Here is a 15,677-nt window from a genome sequence, read left to right on the forward strand (position 1 = left end):
GTGTGCCGCTCCGCTTGCAGAAAAGTACAAGCGGCATGATGAAGCGTCATGCCGCTCAGCGGCAAGCGGCAGAAAGTATGAAACCAGCTTAAGGGTTACTGGTGTACAAACAGTATCGATATATGTTGGTACCAGCATAGTAGGCCTAGTCTTAGTCCAGGCTAACCAGTATATCGTTATGTATCGATTCCAGACTAGAAGAGCACGGCGTGTTGCCAAACTTGAAAGTTATAACTCAATTTATTCAGAAATCCCTACGACCTGATAATACATGACAACAGAGGATTTTTACGTGAGTTTGAGCTTTTGTCAACATATTTTGCTCTAGGACCATTTTAATAATACACTTCCTTCGTTAGTTTTTACATGATATGGTGTATGGTATGTTTATTGCATTTTCCATGGGCAAGTTTTCGCATTTTGTTGGTGCTATTTAACGTTCGTATGGGCGAATTATTAATTAAATTCAATGCACCGGGAGCATTAATTGTTGACAAATGATTGAAGTTGCGAGTGGCCTCAACCGTAGGCATATCGGGTGGTGATTCTGCAGCTGGTTTATGGTCAAATTCTTGAACTTCGTCAAAATTTAAGGTAAGATAAAACACGTACAGAGTGTTGAACATTTATACTGTATTCCGCTTGAATTCGTAACTCACGGACAGTAGTTTTAGGTCATGAATGTGGGGATGTGTCGCGACATCGTGACATTGCATGCACAAGCCTGCCGAATTTGACTCCGCTCAGTCGCCATGGCCATGATGGCGAGATAAATCAGATGTATATCTGAGACGAATAGGTATATTCGTCTCAGATGATATCATGTTTTAGCTCGAGGTACCCTATCATGCCTATATCTTATGCTGGTTTCATACTACCATCACTTGCCGCTGAACGGTGTGGCGAACGCAGATTGCAGTCTTGCAGATTGCAGTCTTGCAGACTGTCGATGACAATGTCATTGTGCATTGACAAACAGACACAATTATTGGTTGAAACGTCATGCGGCAGGAAAGAATGACGAGGGCATGCCATTGTGCTGGTTTCATACTTTATGCAGCTTGCCTGCGGCATGAACTTGAAGCCTCCAGCATACTTTCGCATACGTTTATGCCCTGCTTTCTGGTCGTAAACAAGTCGCTTCAGAACTGATGAAAGCTCATGAGTAGGATATACGCGGCGATGCTTGCTGAGCTATTTACGCAAGCGCGAATGATGTATGCTGATGTTCATTCCAAACACGGTGGACTGTGCTACATGTAGTAAATGTTTTCTTACAATTAGCAATGGAAAAGTCTAAAATGACAATATTTTTTAGTCGTGGAGGAAAATAATAGCACGCAGAATGTTACGTAAACATGTACGTATGAACAGGGTTCTATGAATTCATCCATCTCAATACCTTGCTGGGTTACCAAGTTACCGGTACAGTAAAAAAAAAGGCACAAAAAATCAATAATACCTATGTACATGTATACTTTAACACATGCCTCAACCGTAAGCACCTCAACCGTAGGCACCTCCACCCCTGACTCTGCATCATTTTAATTGCAATATCTCAAAAAGTAAATACAGCGTGAAGTTTTTACTTTCCACAAGTTTAGCTAGATAAATTAGCAACAAAATAGACCAAAACTAGTTCAGTACCCCTCTTCATTCTTGAGATCTGAGGCAGAACATCCTAAAGAAACTGAAAAAATGTAACACCCCCACCTTTTCCTATACCCCAATTCATGGCGCATGACCTTAAAATATCACAAACAAATAGGCCTATGTTAATAAATAATAGAATCTAAAACCGTTGGGGTTCGCTAATGAAACCCACAAAACTAACCTTCAAATTAATTTTACAGTAAAATTTAATTATTACTGGGTGAGAGTCACTGTGACAATTTAAATTTGCCGTGTTGGTTTTAAGCTCCGAACACTCAGTGTGCAAATTGAATGGCGCGTACCATGATCACGGCAGCTGCGAAATTCAGTCCTGATTCACGGCTGAGCAGTTTTGCTGTCTCTCTCTATTCATGTCATCCACCGCCTGCTGGCTCCATACATTCGATGTATATGTACTTGTGAGTGTCAGTGGTGATTTTTACCAACTTAAGGTTGGTCTGAACCCTGGAATTATGACAACTTTCAGACCTCATAACTGCTAAATTGTTGGTCTAAAGTATATAAAAGTATACATATTTAGAATTGAAATGACTTGATGAATTCATCTGTGAGGTCTAATTTGGGCCAAAATACTCATTTTGGAGAAAATCCCAAAAACAGGTTTTTGGCCCAAATTTTAGTCCTGCAAACGTAACAAAAAATTATTTGGCCAAATTTTTTTTTTATTAATTTTTAAAAACTAGATGAAAATATCTAGGGACCGTTTTTCATTTTTTGACCATTTTTGGTGCAAATTTCTCAAAGTTGGTCAAAATTCAAAAAAATAAAAAAACGTTCCCTAGATATTTTTAAAAATTAATACAAAATTTTTTTTGGCCAAACAATTTTTTTGTTACGTTAACGAAAAATTTGGGCCAAAAACCTGTTTTTGGGATTTTCTCAAAATGAGCATTTTGGCCCAAATTGACCTCACAGTTGAATTCAGCAAGTCATTTCCAGTCTAAAATGTATACTTTTATATTCTTTAGACTAATAATTAAGCAGTTATGAAGCCCGAAAGTTTCCATAATTCCTAAGTGGCTCATCTTCCTTTTCTGGTCAGATAGAGAGCTGCAAAGGTTGAGTCAAAAAGAAGTAAACTCATGTTTGAGGGGCTGTAACTCGAGATCTGTAAGGAATCTGCTAAAAATGAAAATGCCACTGGAAAGAGCAAATTCTACACGTCTTACGACGTCTAAATAAAAACAATTGTTGCAATTGCTCACAGCAAACTCAAGTTGGGTGGTTGAATACAACCACCCATTTTTGTAGCTGAATTCAACACCCTTAGACAAGAAATAGCAGGTTTTCCGCCCTATTTTCAAAGTTTTTAAGTTTTTAAAGTCTTAACCCTCCTCTCACCAAGCCTTTGTTTACCTGTGGATGGTTACCACCCACTCGAGCACCAGATACTTAAATGATTTTGGTACTGGTCAGTCTTCCTCTTTCCATTGAGACCAACTTGAAGCAGCATCAGGGCGTAGCCAGCTTTCTTAGTCCGGAGGGTAATATTTGAGTGGAAAGGCAAAACAAAATTCCCAGTTGCATCATGTTGGTATTATCGGTGCGATATACAGTTTTTATACACATACTGGTACTGGTTTTTTTTAGCAACACTACATGGTACGTCTTTGAGCTTCCAAAAAAGGGCTTTATTCGGGCAATGTGTGCATGAAGCACTCAAAATCACCCATAATCAGGGCGAATTTTGGTGGGAAACAGTCTTCCCAATTTTCTCTTCCATTTTTTGTTCATACCCCCTCCCTTCCCACTTGCTACCCCACTGGTGGCATAAAGGGTTGGGTCTGCAGGCGTGAAGTATGGAACAAAAACATGCTTGTTCTAGAAAGTACTTGGTATTTGTCCATTGCCCCACCCCAAAGAGTTTTGCAAAAACAGATGTGACTGCCCATGACAGGGCAGTAGCAAGGTTGAATAATGTGGGGCAGCCATCACAAATGTGGGGCGGCCAAATTACAAATATATGCCCAAATTGAAATAAATATACAAAGAAAAACATAACAAATTTCTCAAGAAGTGGGGCGGCCATGGCATCCCCGGCCGCCCAGCTTGCTACGGCCCTGGCCCATGACATGAGCCTGCCACCCAGACTAGATAAATATCACTGGTATTTTCCCTATTTGAGAGAAAATCATTTGGCATCAAAGGGGATCAAAGGTTACTAACTAACCAACAGACCATGTACCCAACTTTAAAAAAAATCAGTCTGGTTGTTACAATGTACAATGTATGTACACATGTACCTTGCCCTGCAGACTACACTATTAAATAAAAGTACTATGTTTTTGGAATAAATTTTCCACAGGCTACATGGCATATGACTACCCACAGAACTGGTGATGACACTTACATTGCAACTTCTTTATGATGAAAGGGATGTTGTTGGCAGATGATGGAAGATATGGTCAGGTTAATCTTAATATTGGCAGAACTTGAAGGCACCCTGCAGCCCTGTACATGTGATTGTAAGCATCAGATAATAAATAAACATGATCATTTTCAAAGGCCGGAATTTGTAAGTCAACCTCTTTAAAGCTTTCCATATTAAAAAGTTTTTCACAAGAAAGTTATCAATATTAAAAGCAGGGCCTGTTTGTGTTTGGTTTTCGAGTGTCAATGCATTAATTCTTGTAAGTTGTAACCCAATATTTGTTACATGTATAAACTAGAATGGTTACCGCACAATAGCTGAACCATGGGGCTTTGGAAGTATATTGTGGTACATATATCACCCCTTTATGACCCCTTAATGACCTTGAATGCATTTTAAAATATTTCAAACATGTTTAGAATGTCATAAGGATCATTGCATTTAAATTTCAGCTCAAATGGACCATTTTGAAAACTTGACCTTTGACCCCTTTATTGACCCATTAAAGGGACATTTCGTGATCCACAGCCTCATCCCCCACTTTTCTCAAAAAAGTTGAGAGATTTTTATATCACTGGAAACCTCTGGCTACATAATGTTTATGTACAAAATATTTCTTGCAGATTAATTCGTTTAGCAAAGATATCGTAAAATTTGAATTTCGTTCTGATGCACCAGAACGAAATTACAACGCATTGTCTATGGAGCAGTGTAATACACATAATCATGCATAACTCGCGAACGCAAAATCGGAATCAACTGAAATTTTGGGAATAGGTTTTTTTTCGTGGATATCTAATGAAAAATGACATAAATAGAGGATGCTAGGATCACGAAATACTCCTTTAATGACCTTAAATGAATTTTAAAATATTTTAAACATGTTTAGAATATCATAAAGATCGTTGCATTTAAATATCAGCTCAATAAGAGCATTTTTGAAAACTTGACCTTTGGCCCCTTTACGACCCCTTAATGACCTTAAATGTATCAAAATATTTTAAACATGTTTAAAATGTCATAAGGATCATTGCATATAAATTTCAAAATGACCTCTGACATTAGGAAATATTTTTATTATATTCTTTACCCCGTCCTCTTTCATTTGACATCATTTGGGGGTTCATACCTTAATGGCATTTAAAGATATGTCCATTTCAGACCAAAAGATTAGTTAGCTAGTAACCTAGTAACATACTATAGGCTGATACCATTTCATGGTGCAGCAAAAATCTTATGTGAGATCAACATCCACTGTCATGCAGCTATCTTCCCCAAACCACATACCGTGGTTAAGATTCTGCTTTAATAATATTTACTTTTAAATTTCTGAGGAAAATGTCATGTTGTCCCATGTCTACTGTAAATGTAGGTCACCATGCCTACGATAGCTCTGTTCTAGCAATTTTCTTGGCATTTCGAGATATGAAAAGGACCCAAAATATGAATATTGACATAGGGCTTATTATGAATGCCACCCCCGGGTGGGAAAATATTTTTATCATATTCTTTACTTCTTTCTCTTTCATTTGACACCACTTGGGGGTTCATACCTTCGTGGCATTTAAAGATATGTCCATTTCAGACCAAATGGTTGGGAAGTAAGTACCGTAAGTAAGCAAATAAGTAACATACACTAATATAGGGCATAGGCTGATACCATTTCATGGTTCAGCAAAAAGGGTGATACAGAATATTAATTAGGTCAGGTATATGATTAATCCAATTTATCACAATATTGCTTTTAGACCAATTCTAGCTGGTCCTGTCTGATAGAGGCACAGTCTACCTAATTTGCACCCCTCCCTATCGGTGCCACTGTACTGTACTGTGGAAAATAGATAGCTTTATTGAGTGCCATCCTCACGAGCTTTGTTGGTGGGACTCAATAGAATTCTGAAAACCCAGCCCTCTGAAAAAGACTTCTCTAGGGAAAGAGTTTAAACCCTACCCACATTTACCCACCTAGAGTAAAAAGTCATTTCAAATTGTAATATATCTATTCTAACATAATTTACAAGAAATTCAGGCATCCTGTTAAGCAGACCCACGATGCATACAATGTGTGGCAAATGCATAAAATATTGTGTCCAGTAAAAAAATCATGCGTCCAACATAGTGGTGAAAATATTAGCAACTCTTTATACTTCCACTTAAATTGTTACAAATTAATGTATTGTTGATCCAAAACATGTGCTAATAATAATAGCTGCCACAAATACACAAAAACACAAAATCTTTAGTTTAATTTTGTTTATTAAAATTGCTTCCATTTATAGGAATAATAATAATTACAGAATTGTACTATTTTTGTAAAAAATTAGAGGCAAAACAAGTACAGTAACTTTTAGCTTGTAAGAACAGTTAGTCAAAAATTACTTGAACTGTATGCCACATGGTTAGCCTCTTCATCCCAATGACACATTGGGAATCTGACTGAAACCAGAATATGATGCAGTCACATAAACCCACACTGACACCAGGCATGTAATTGATAGATGAGTTAAAAATATATTGCATCCATGTGTACCACCGTGGATGCGAGAATAATAGCGAGATACACAAATCTCTCATGAAGAGATATTGACAATCCATCCGAATGTATAAAAATGTGTCCAGATGCAATAATGTGCACTAACGTAATGGGAAGGCAAGTTTTAAAAAGCAATATTGTATTATCACCTGTTATGCAAATTTTGTGGAAGAAGCATTGTGAAATGAAAATCACATATTTGTTTATGAAGAGTTTGTAATATGCATCAAAATGTTTCTGTGATTATTTATAATTGAAATTTATTTTATCATTAAATATTTCCTTCCTTCCACAGAGATTTAAAGGGAAAGTTAAAAAAACCTGCAAGCTCATGCTAGAAATGCCGTAGCTGTGAGAAGGCAGCATATTCACAGAAGAGGACTTCAAAGTTAATATTCCTCTGGCAAAGGCGAAGAAGCACACTAGACCAGGGTAAGTATTAAACTGCAGTAACAAGATCAATAGATCATTCTTCTAATTGGCAGAGATGCTCTGATCTTGTGTCATGATGGGCAATAAATGCTGTGTCTTGATCTGGTGGCACATTGGTATGTTTTTAAGATTCACAAATCTCTTATGAAGAGATAAATATTTTGTTCCTATTTGAGCTCCCTGACATGCATTGGGAATTCAAACAAAATAAAACATGTTTTATATGAGAAGAAAACATCAAAGGGTTCAACAGGCAAATGTCAGTGAAGTTTGCCAGATTTTGACTTGACTACGTTTAGGGGATACTACACCCTGCCTAATTTTGTGCCTATTTTTGCATTTTCTCAAAAATTATAGAGCATTGGGGACAAGTAAGATATGTATATTATAGGGGCAAGGACTACAACTACTGCACTGGAAATTTTATTTCAGCACAGACAATAGTTGTGGAGTTATAGTCAAAAATGAGGGAAAACCAATATTTGATCAATAAATCAATAACTACTTGCCTTGAGTTGCTGAATTCCCAGTGCAGTAGTTGTAGTCCTTACCCTAATATACATATCTTACTTGTCACCAACACGCTATGAAAAATGCAAAAATAGGCAAAAAATTGGCCAGGGGTGTAGTACCACCTTAAGGATAATACGTAATTATGTCCTAATTATTTTAAGCAATGGATGCATCTTGACGAGGAAATAAGATGAACAGTTCTTAAACCCAAGTATACTTACAAAATACTTCCCGCCAAGGGTTTATATTTTTACAAAAGGGCTTATTTAATTTCCAAGCTTAAGGTTAAATACAGTGGATTTTCAAGGCTCGATTCCAGAGGGGCGTAAGTTAATAATGGAAACAGCCATGCAGAAAAGAATAAACTCACGCGTAGGCCTATACAATAGTGTATCAATCTGAACTAGGACCACGGACAAACCGCGGCTCGTGAGTCATCATCCTATATGCAGGGATAGGGAGGGGGCGACCATGATAGGACCATATGGGCTGATGGGGGTTGATTGTGAGCAGCCGTTTTCGGCAATTTTCCTTTGGATTTTCTAAATTTTCAATTTTTAAAATTATCCTGGATGATACCGGTATCTGTCGTGAAATAAATCAATGCTTCTATAGGGGGCCTATTTATACCCTGATTAAGCAATATATAGGCCTACAATAATAACTACAACAACAATAACAAAACCAACAGCCAATATTTTGTTAATCTAATTTGTAAAAATATATTCATAGGCCGCGCCTATTAGACTATAGTATAGCCTAAAAATTCCTGAATTATATAATGAAAAAAAAACGGGCAAAAACAATCAATCGCTGCAGTCAGAAAGAAAAAAACGAACAAGAAAAAAGAAAAAAATGAGAGCAAAATAAAATAAAATAAATGGAATGGACCACACAGGGACTCGAACACGTACCAAAGTTTTCCAGCTCAAAAACTATAGTATGATATAGTCGAACGTGATCAGTCCAGCGCGCTAACCGATTGAGCCACTGGGGGACATATGAAATTGAATGATCTCAAACTGACTATTATTGAATAGTGCATAACAGGCTCTTATGATAAACAAGCTCATCACCGCTGTAAATGTCGGAGGTATCGATGGCGAAAAACCTTGTTTTTTGCAAAATTTGCTTAAATTTGGAGTGAAATTCAAATGGTAAAGTAAGCGACAGACATTTGAGAAATAATGTAGGCAGTAAGAAATCAAAATTAACGTTCCGCAATCCAGATATTGATAATGTAACATAACAGTGTTTTGTGGTACAAGATTCTCGAAAATTGTTCCCAAAAACGGGCTAATAAAATTTAATCGGTACTGTATTTGGTTCTTCCCCATGGCAACATTATTTTTTTGGTCGTTTTGTAGTACAATACAAAAAGGAGAAAACAATCACTCTGCGTGGTTTTATACGGAGCGAACATTTAAAAAAAACTGCATGGAACTTTTTTTTTATCTTGTGAACATGGTGCGTAAAAATGATTTAAACGAAGGATTTTCAAACGGATTCTAAAAATTTGTATAAACACACAAAAATAATGTAAAGATACATCCACGCACCAACATTTGACTCACTGCGATATTTGATTGCTGAGAAAACGCGGTTTTAGAGAACAACTTTATACTTCTTTTATACGTTTTTTATACGTTTTTTCGTGTAACCTTAATTTAATTTCCAAGCTTAATTTTCAAAAGAGTTTTAATTTTCCATGAATTGACATGCTTAACAATGGGTAAAAGGGCTTTTTCGACCCAGTGTTGTCACTGCCTATTCAAAGGTGTAATGCATGATCGTTCCTAAAGTTTAAAAAAAAAACTATTTTGTGCAGTTTCAAGAACATTTTCAGCATTTCTCACCCCTATTTTACACAAAAAACGGGCAGAATTAGGGCAAAAATTATGTGGGAGGGGCACTGACATAAAGGTGGTACTGGTATCATGTGATAGTGGTCAAGACTCCCATGCATTTTAAGGCTCTCAAGCAGACCCCCCATGGAAGAGAAGATCCCCACGGAAGAGAAGAATGCAAGTTCGGGATATTACCTCCAGTTCATCAATTCACCTTGAGTAAAACTCCAAAAGCTGTGGCTCTTCTACCAAAATTGAGGAAAATTTGAATTTTCATAGCCTTATAATAATTTACTATTATTTTACTAGACCCAAACACTTTGAAATCATGCTGTTCATTTAAACCTTTAATCCCCCTTTTTCAGACTCGGATGACATACCAGCAATAGCACCTAATGCATATGCAGGAGTAACAACAGATGCACCAGCAACATCAACAACACAACATATGTGCCAAATTAACACATTTCAAACGGTAGGTCTCTACTCGATCCTTGTTATTTCCTAGAACCGGCCTATTGAAAATTGGGTCGGACCTGCCCCCTTTTTGCGCGCGAGTATGACATTAGTTTTCTTCCGAGTTTAGACATCCATATCTTCCCCTAGGGGTAAGCTACAGGGCTACAAATTGGAATCTAGGGTGTCTTTGACCCACATAACCAGACTCTGGACTAAACAAAAATGTATCTCACCCCCATTTGCTGATGTAGACATCTAAAAATGCATGTTCGTGCTGACGCACATGATAAATTGCCATTTTTGACCCCCCTCCTCTTTATACTAGATGTCAGAGATCATATATTTTGCCTTTAGTAGGCAATATAGGTTCAGATGTGACCCCCTATAGCAGCAGGGTAGACAGTAGACCACTCATTGGCTTAATAAAAATTTCATAGGGGCTCAAAGATGGCTCCTCAGCCAAAAAAAACCAAAAGACCCCCGTTCGTGATCCCATTTGACCTTGTGGGAAATAATCCAAACTCATACAAATTCAAAATACGTGCATGATGTTCATCTATACCAGAAATCTTAGTGGTGTCAAGCCATCTTCATGGAAAAATGACTGTTTGGAGATCGCATTGAAATACACAGTAATTGACATTAATGTTCTAATACCCAGAATGCAAAGTTCATCAATTTACTGTCTATTTCAATGAGATATTCAAACACTATTTTGACCATGTCAAAATGATGCAACCGGGAATTTTGTTTTGTCTTTCCACTCAAATATTACCCTCCTCAACTAAGAAAGCTGGCTACGCCCCTGATGCTGCTTCAATTTGGTCTCAATGGAAACAGGAAGACTGGTACCAAAATCCCCACGGAAGAGAAGAATGCAAGTTCGGGATATTACCTCCAGTTCATCAATTCACCTTGAGTAAAAGTCCAAAAGCTGTGGCTCTTCTACCAAAATTGAGGAAAATTTGAATTTTCATAGCCCTGTGATTATGCCCAATTTTATTTTACTAGACCCAAACACTTTGAAATCATGCTGTTCATTTAAACCTTTATTGTTTCTACCCGTCTTTTTTCAGACTCGGATGACACACCAGCAATATCACCTGATGGAGTAACAACAGATGCTCCAGCAACATCAACAACACAACAAGATGCACCAGCAGTAATACCGTAACCACCCAAGAATAAGCCCGCCCCCCTAGATGATCATCTGTCTAAAAAATAGTGGATATAATCATTGCCATTTGAAAATGGGACCCAATACAAATTTTTCGTTAATACAAGTCTCCGAAACACAATGAAGTTCCCAAAACAACAAGATTAATCTGCATTGCAGGTGTTTGATATGTGCAGAATGTCATAAACAAGTTGATACTATGGTTAATGTTTGAAAAATAAACTGATACCCAAGAAAGCTTTTTGGCGGCTTCACATGTATGTTAACACCATACTTAACAAATGGATGAAAAAAATAGAAGTGTGATAAATCTACAATATTTGCCACATAGAAGTACATGTATTGATTCAATAAATATAAGAAAATAACATCTTTAATGATACCAGCAGTGTTCTTTTCAAAAAACTAGTTCTACAATATTAACAGCCAGTGACTGAAGTCTCCAAACAAAAGAGCATTATATCATTACTTGCTGTGATAATTTCTTTTTGTCACAACTGAAATTCAATACTTACATGTAGTAGCATAACACAGTAAGCAAAAGAATTAAAGTATGAGTTATGTTCACCCCCTGTATATCCTAAACAAAGACAGATATGTCATAATTGGTACTAGCAGCCAATAGCTGCATCTTTTAGCTCAAATTTTAAGATTTCATTCTTTGAAATCATTCAAGAAATGCTGACACAACAATCCAAAAACCCAAGGAAGATTCAAATTAAAAAGTTGCAGGTTGCTCCATTGCATGCTCTATTGATTTGTATACAAATCGTTCTCGAACAAGAGAACTAGCGCCGTGCTTCCATTGATTAGCATGTTAAAACTAGCGTTGTGCATTCCTTGATTATATTATTAGAGCACAAATGTGGAACTTTTGATTTTGTTTCTTTCATAGATTTTAGATCACTGCTTCTTTAATCCTCAACCAATTTCAACAAATAGGTCTTAAATAAAAGCTAAAGGGTACAGGTATTGGCTGCTTGTTTTAATTTGACGTATTTGTCTTTGGTCGCATGTCACAAATAGGTCACCCAAAAATGGAGGAGCTGTAACATGAAAATGCTTTCTTCCCACTTCAAGTTTAGTTTATTCTAAAAGTATGATACCTATTTTAGAAAGTTTGGTGTCATTTTTTAGATAATTATGTTCTTTGTCAAATGCAAAAACCCCAAGTCAATTGGACAACTACTTTGAGATTTATACTTCAATATGTAAGATGTGTCAATGGAGGAGCTGGGGGCGGGTGAGCAGGCGGGTGAGCCCCATAGGGTTGTACACAAAATTGTGAAAATATGACCAACTTCAAACCTTTGTATCTTAAAAAGTACAACTAGCATGGACCACAAATTGCACATATATCATCCTGGATTGTAGATCTACCTCATAGTAGATCAACTGTAACAAAAGATGTCACTAATTAATTGCCTAATTAAATGCTAATTAAGACAGTTTTCTCTATATGTTACTGTACAAAGTGTGCACGTAATGCTCTGACATTTCTAAATGGCCTATCTCTTGCCCGAGTCACCCTGCTTATTCAAAATTACACATATTTTTAAGGAAATTTGATGAGGAATTCAATAATAATTATGCTATTAGTTTTAGTGCCAGACATGGAGGAAAAAAAGTTTTGATTGATAATGTCATACAAATTGTACAATTATTTTGCAATTTTTGACCACCCTGTATGTTTAACGCAAGGGATACCAAACTCTTTCTGCCTAATTTGTTGGAAGGGCCCATGCAATGTCTTTCTGAATCCATATTTATTTTGAGCTACATAGCTTTCAGAAAAAAGAAAATATGGGGTTTACCATGACACGAAAGATGCTAATTTTGTTGATGTTCCACCCTGTATATTTCTTACCCACCCTGTATTATAATATTATACTTTGTTGATTTGGCATCCTTGTAATATAAGCTTTCCAGAAATGTATGCTTTTAATGGTCTAAAATGTATTCATTAAAAGTTGTGTTGAAGTGAATCAAAATTGGTGATATTTTTATCATAAAACATTATGTTACACAAAAGATGACCAATTCATGACATGCGACCCTTTAGCTTTGTTCAGGTTTAGGATATACAGGGGTGTACATAACTGGTATTTAATTCTTTGGCTTTATACTGTAATGTTATTTATAACCAATTTTTTCATGTCAAATGCCAAATATTTTTACTTTTATGAGCACATGTGGTGTTAATTGAAGCTTCCGAAACACAAAATGCTATAGAATTGCCAATTCTAACAATTTCTACATGAACATGATGAAGTTAGATATTCAAATTAGTGTAGGAATTTTAAGGTTGGGAAATGTCCATAATCGATGACAATCGATGTTAAAATGTTCCAATTATTACAAATGTTATGGAAATGTCTTCTTTTTTTTAAAAACTATTAATCTAAAGGTTAAGCTTTGAAACATTATTTTGCTGGAATTTAAACTACTTTTATGCATGATTTCAGCAAACAGAAGCATACATAAGGGGTTTAAAATTTCAACCCGAAAGATCAAACGTTACACCCCTAACTGTGAAAATGACCATAATTATCGCTCAATTGGTTGCCTGCCTGATTGGTTGGTTGTTTGGCTCTCATGTGGTTTGGCTGGGGGGAAGCAAATTCATTAAGGGGTGGGGTATGAACGTTTGGACAGTATTTATTAGGGACAGAGCACATCAGACATATCGAATTGCATTGTGAATATGAAGAATGTCCTTCTGATATCAAATAATTTTGATTTTTTGAAATTTGCAATGGAATACACATTTTATGGCAAATGATTAAGAATTGATATTTTTGATATTTAACAGTACTCGAAGTAAACTTTAAAAATCTGATGATTTATACTAAAAATGTATGTAAGTAGGATGAAAAGCCGACGATCAATTGACAATTTTGACCTTTCGTATTGAAGATATGGAATTTTTTCCCAAAACACAAAAAAAAATTAGGTCTTTTTGGGAAAAAAATCCATATCTTCAATATGAAAGGTCAAAATTTTCAATTGATCGTCTGCTTTTCCTCCCAGCTACATACATTTTAAGAATAATGTCATTAGATTTATAAAATTTACTTCGAGGACTATTATATATCAAAAATGTATAAAATATCCAATTTTAATAATTTTTCATAAAATTTGTATTATATCGTGAATTTCAAAAAATGAAAATTATTTGATATCAGAAAGACATTCTTTGTATTCAGAATGCAATTTGATATGTCTGATGTGCTCTCATGTCCCACAAAAAATACTGTCGAAGCGCTCAAAACGCTCATTCGAGATCCCTTAATCCACTCTGCAACACCATAACTGATCAACTTCAAACTTGGTATGGGGATTGGATATGGTGGCCTGATGTGCTGTATAGTTTTGTGTCATGTTATTTGCATATTTATGATTATTTATTTGCTTATTTCCATTATCCACTCTGCAGCTTAAATGCAATAACCAATCAACTTCATTATTATGTTTTCAGGGTTATTAGGAGTTAAGAAAACCTAATAATGATAATATTGGATGGCTTATTTCACATGATACCATAACATATCGGATTCGTAATACAAATATCGAACTCGCCGTTGGCTCGTCCGATATTTTTATGACTCGTCCGATATGTTATGGTATCATGCTCAGCCATCCAATATTATATCAAACTTGGTATTGTAAACTATAAACTTTTCTTTTTTTAGGTTCTTATTAGTAATAAATTATGATTATTATGGACACCTTTGAATTGTATATAAATTGCTTAAAATATTATGTAGACCTCGATTTTTATTTATTGGAATTAATGTAGTTTATACTTATATTTAAATGTATTTATATCTCAGTTCATCACATGGTATGATAAACCAGAGAAGATGCAATAACTTTATTACATCTTCTCTGGATAAACCCATCACAAAAAGAAGGTATCCAGTTTAATTTTGGTCCATAAGTCAAAGAAGGGGTGTTAAATCAAGACCGACCAAAAGTATGTTATAGATGAATTTATTCCGTACAGTTTGATACCTCATTCGCCCAAATGGATTCATTATTGATGACAAAATGGCCATTTGAATGCAATCACATCAATGTTAAAAGTTGCAATAATTGCTATTGATTTGATCTTGCTGCTCAATATTCATTTTGTTTCACTGAGGGTGTGTGCCGCAGATGTCTGGCAGTCATTGATGCAGCAGGAGGACATACCAGATATTGACTTGAAGGATAAAACATTGAGCAAAGAGTACAAGAGTATCTGTATTCAATAAAACACACGATGTGAAGTCAAACAGTCTTAGTCCGTCTTTGTTATGGTGTACCTTTATGAAGAATCTTGAGAAGCAGCTCAAAAGGTCATTGTGTCATCTATTCTGCATCGATTTGGACAAATTAGGTATCAAACTGTATGGAATAAATTTATCTGTAACATACTTTTGGTAGGTCCTGATTTAAGACCCCATCTTTGAATTATGGACCAAACTCAAACTGGATACTTTCTTTTTTGGATGGGTTTATCTAGTTTACAATATTCGATTTGAATTTTTTTTTTATTTCTCTTTCAAATATAATTATTGTACTTTTTTTCATCCATTAAATATATGATATTGATATATTATGCAATTGGTTACATATGGGTCTACATTATTATAGGCCTATACTACATTGTATCATTCATTCAATTCA

At 35.8% G+C, this 15,677-nt stretch overlaps 1 long non-coding RNA gene across 1 annotated transcript; it reads left to right on the forward strand.

Moving 5' to 3' along the window:
- The first annotated feature begins 301 nt into the window (after window positions 1–301).
- Window positions 302–11,008, forward strand: LOC140167953 (uncharacterized). Its single transcript, XR_011861105.1, has 5 exons — window positions 302–594; window positions 3,980–4,189; window positions 6,874–7,010; window positions 9,736–9,845; window positions 10,906–11,008. It is a non-coding gene; the product is annotated as an uncharacterized lncRNA (long non-coding RNA).
- Window positions 11,009–15,677: the final 4,669 nt, after the last annotated feature.

This window comes from Amphiura filiformis, chromosome 13 (genome assembly GCF_039555335.1).
Source record: "Amphiura filiformis chromosome 13, Afil_fr2py, whole genome shotgun sequence".
NCBI classification, from domain to species: domain Eukaryota; kingdom Metazoa; phylum Echinodermata; class Ophiuroidea; order Amphilepidida; family Amphiuridae; genus Amphiura; species Amphiura filiformis.